This window comes from Oryzias melastigma, linkage group LG20 (genome assembly GCF_002922805.2).
Source record: "Oryzias melastigma strain HK-1 linkage group LG20, ASM292280v2, whole genome shotgun sequence".
NCBI lineage: Eukaryota > Metazoa > Chordata > Actinopteri > Beloniformes > Adrianichthyidae > Oryzias > Oryzias melastigma.
Window position 1 is genome coordinate 1,551,462 of NC_050531.1, and position 4,856 is coordinate 1,556,317.

Consider the following 4,856-nt stretch of genomic DNA (forward strand, 5'->3'; position numbering starts at 1 on the left):
TAGAGGTTTTAAATAGTTTGATGAATTTTATTGCTGGTTACCCTTTGGTGTTTATGCGTATGTGACTTCCAGGGTTTCTTTGAAAAAGCTATTTTTAATCTCAACAGGACTTCCCTGGTTAAATAAAGGTAAACAAAAACAAATAAATACGATTTTTTTAAAAAAATCTTTCAGTAGATTGGAAAACACTTTTAAATCTGTCTTTTGGTATTATTATTATTTTTTTAATATTAATTTGATATCTGAGACATTCTGGTGACCTGACAAGAGTGTACCCGACCTACACCCAACAGTTGATGGGATAGGCTCCAGCAACCCAGCTGAATCTCTGATTTAGCGGGGTTGCTGGAGCCTATCCCATCAATAAATGGCTGGATGAATAATTGAGACAATCTTAAATGTCTGATTTGTACATTTTAGGACAGCATATAAACTTTCCAAAGCTTTAGCAAAAATGTTAAAAGTGACACATTGGATCAATTAACAAAAGTTCTGTCATTTTTTACATTTAAAATTATTAGTTTTGATCAAATCAAAAATGTAAGCTGATGGCTTACTCAACTTAAAAAACCAAATTTGTAAAAACTGATATTTTTAAACATAACAAAGTACAGAACTTTTTAAAGTGATCCATGTTTTAGTTTTTACAGTGAATTCTCCACCTAAAGCTACATTCACAGCAGACATGCTAATCGGATATTCTTGGACGCGCTTCAAGGATTTAGTGTTCTCTCTGGTATGTCGCTACCTGACACTAGAACCTGTACTGGTAGTTTTATTTTACTTTATTTATACATTATAGAGAGGTAGGATTAACTTCTAAAGATGGAACATCTTCTTTCAAAAGAGTCCTTCATTTCAAGAAATAATAATCCCAATCAAGTAGAAACCAAACAAAACAGCACAAAAAGAGGTTAAATACACATAACACAAACACACACTTTACCAAACATGACATTTCAGAAGGTTTTTAAATATTGGGGAAAAAAGCTGAACTGAAAAAGCAAAAACCCCAGAAAGTAAATGAATGAAGTCAGAATGAATGTTGGAGTAAAGACGTCGGGGAATTGAGGAAATATTCTGGATTTAAAAACAAACTCAAGTGTGTTTGAAATGAATTCAAAGAACTTTATTTAACAGTAACAAATATGAAATGGAGCGTATAGATAAAGGTTGTTAGACCGTTAAAAGTGGTCTGATTTGAAATGTCAAAGCGGTCCAGATCTGGTTAACCCTTTAACACCAGAGCTCCAACATGGATCGTGTTAACAGTTGAAAAGTTACAATAAGTGAAAGATTTTGACGCCTCGGCTGTTTAAAAGGTTCATCTTGCTCCTCGCTTTCTCTTTCACAGCTCAATTCTGATATTTACAAGTCTTGGTGTTATAGAATTCCATCCAGACACAAACTAGAATTATTCATTTCTCCTTAAACGGTTGGAACTTCCGTCAAAGTTCAACTTGTTTAACTACTTTCAGCGCAAGCTCAGTTGCTTCATGGTTTGTTTGAAGAGCCCAAAAATGGACTAAAAAACTGGATTGAGCACCAGAGTTTTGAACATGGACGTCTGAAAAGAACACACGTGCACGTGCACGTTAACGTCGACTTCTCAATGGAAGAAGTCGCTCAAAGAGCCATTTCCAAACCTGGAGTGAACCTAGCATTAAACTCATCTTCTCTTAAAGTTGATCTTCAGTGATGCTTTGCACAAAAAGTTGGACCTGTGACAGATTTGGATGGTACCCCCCCCCACACACACACACACAGAGTTTATCTTCTCACTGACCGGTGAGGAGCACCTCGTGTTCACTGGGACAGAAGCTAAAGACTTTCCCATCATCCAAGAAACCGAAGCGGATCGGTTACTGATAGCAGACACACTTCCCTGTATGTGCATGTGTTTGAGCGTGCACGCGCGTGCACGTGTGTGAATGTGCCAGACTGTAAGTAGGGCTGTCCCTTGGCTGGAAGTGGATTGATTAGCGAAGAGGTCATAATTGCCGACTGAATCACCTCCATAGTTAATCAATCTGCGGCTGAAGGATAAATACACTGGGTGAAAACAGACGATCCTTCATGAGGTGATGCACGCCTGATAAAGGACACTTTCATTCATCACGGCCAGCTTCGCTTGATGGATATGCAGGCATCAATGGTGGACCCATCCATCAATCAGGGGAGAGGGGAGGTCAGCTTTGAAGATCAAAGTCAAGCGGCCAACCAGAGCGTGCGGGATGAGTGCAGACGTACAGTAAAGACCTAATAGGTTTTCAAAGGCTTGTGAGGATATAATTACCTGCTTTATTCCACTTTGAAGTGCCCATTTTCTCTCATAATCTCTATGGTAACTAGACGTGGGAATAGATGATCCCTTTTCTTCACTTCTCAGGGTCCCTATCATACTCGCCATGAAGATTGACTTATATTTCAAGCCAGAGGATATTGTACATTGAAAATTGGTGTCGCAAAATGTATAAATCGAATTGGATATGAGATCCTACATCCTGCATGCATCAGTGGAGCCGGGAAAATGTGCTTCATCGCAGCATTGATCTCCAACAGGAAACACCTGCTTTTCAGGTGTGAGAACCCTTTCATTTTGATGTTGTTTCTGACATTCCTTTTCTGGATCCACAATGAAACACGCTGCACCTCTTGAATTATGAATCTCCGAGCTCCGCTTTGATGTCAGCTCCTTTTGAACCCAATTCAATAACTATAATAAAGATGAAGGGTACAGAAGCAAGTTTTTCTTCTGCCTCTTTCCATCCAAAGCACAGCTCTGCCTACCACACGGATGCCCCAGAGGACGCCCCTCCCCGGTCTTACTGGAATCTAAAATGCCCAAAAGCAAATATTATTTTCTACAGATGGCAATCTATTTCCAGGCGAGCTCAGGGGGTCTGCATTAGCCTGACGTCACCGGTGGAAGTGTCTTATTTGTCTAGCTCAGACTCCAGAAACCCAGCCGGGCGTTTTCTCTGCTGCCGCTTCACTTCTAGAGGGATTCTGAACCACTTCGGTATTTGGCAGTCACACATCAATTCATGGGAATATGAAACCATCCCTCCGAGCTCTAGTGTGCACCTCTGTGTGGATCCACTGGCAGAGGTGGACAGAGGAGGAAACCAGTCGCTTTGACGACTTTGGAGATTTGGTTTCTTTTCCTCTAAGGTTCAGACTGGACGTGGACGTGCGGGCGCCATCCGCTCTCCTGTGATTCACACCAGACGCACATTTTTCCACGACGGTCGACTGATGCTTCTGCTGGAGCTTTTATTTCTGCTCTCGGCCTCTCTCTAGTTCAGGTCTTTGTATCGATTATCATTTCCAGAAACGATTCGAGCCTGGATCGATTTAATTCAGATATTTTTAGATTCTTCAATTCAATTTAATTTAAAGTTTACACATTTATACACGTTTGTTTGGAAATACATGAATAATCTACTATATGTTCTGAATATATTTATATTAATCTGATCCAGACCACAGACTGTAAATGTATCAGTGAAATAATGAGATTGTTAATATCATCCAGAGTTACATGGATTCTCTAAAGAAGTTCTAACTAAAATCTTCAGATCATTAACATTTAAACATTGTTCTGCTTCTCCTGGAGGACGTTTCAGTTTGGCCACTAGGTGGAGATCAAGATATAGAGTTACACCTTATTCCAGAAGAAGACAAAGTTATGATTAAAAAGCAAAAAAACAGTGTTTTAGACCACAAATGGTTACTTTAAAAGATATTTTCTTAAAAGAGTTTGGAAAATTAAAGCCTAAGAGTTTATAAAGATCTTAATTTAGTCAGAAATGTATGTTTAGGTCAACCAAGCGTTAGCATTAGCCGTTCTATGGAAAATTCCATTAAACGTTAGCATCAAGCTAGCGGACTTTGTCTTTACGTGCTAAATCGATGTATATTTTTTTATTAATAACATATTGATCTGTTAAGCTAAAATCGATATAAATCATTTAATTGATTTTATTAACCCAGCCCCACCCCCGCTCCAGAGTCGGGACTCTACATTGATCTGTGTTTGCTGTGATTGTTTATTTTGTATCTCCGTCTGTTTACATATAAAAACATGATCACATTGGTGTTTTATTAATAAAAATGTATTATATTTTGAAAATAAACCAGATTTTCTCATGTATCTCGATGTAACTTCCTGCCAGAATCGATCCAGATCAATCGCGGCTCACCGACCAGAAGCTGAAATGATCCGCCGCTCGGCGCCAGCACTCGCCGAGGCCGGCGGCGCTCGTTCTCCGTCCTTCCGAAGGGAAGCGGCCTCCATTCCTCTTCTGCGTCCAGTGTGAACCATTAAAGTCATTCAAAGCTTTTAAATTAAAATGCAAGTTATCTTCAGTATTTCCTTTACTGTTCAGCTGCTTCTGGACTGAAGAGCAGATTTCTGCCTCCTAACCTGAGGAAAAACATGATAATAACAAAGTCCCACGCTTCGGAACGTTTGGATTAATAAAAGTGATTTTGTTCAACATCACAAGAAATTCAAGTTATTTTCTTTCCATAAAAGTGAGAGCAGCGAGGGAGAAAAGTCAGCAAAGTGCATTCAGTCAAACAGGAGATGAAGAAGAACTGCATCTTTTTCTCACTGTAATGAATTCTATTTGCATAAAATGAAGCCTTTGTATCCTAAGTCTTTACTTTATCACTTTAAACAATGAAACCTTCATCTCAGTTATAGCAACAAATAGAAAAATAAAGCAACTTCTCATAAGATTGAATGATCCTTTTTGTTATTTCAATTAATTTAAAGGGATAGAAAAAGAAAAAGGCAAAATGTTGACATTTTTATGAAAACCAAATAAGTTTTTAAGTAGAAATCAAAA

General features: G+C 38.7%; 1 long non-coding RNA gene across 1 annotated transcript in view; it reads left to right on the forward strand.

Moving 5' to 3' along the window:
- The window catches only part of LOC112150997, a 50,452-nt gene extending 45,934 nt beyond the window's left edge, over positions 1-4,518 (forward strand). The window contains exon 3 of the long non-coding RNA XR_004949853.1: positions 4,179-4,518. This is a non-coding gene — a long non-coding RNA (uncharacterized LOC112150997). The remainder of the gene's footprint in view (positions 1-4,178) is intronic.
- The last annotated feature ends 338 nt before the right edge of the window (positions 4,519-4,856 follow it).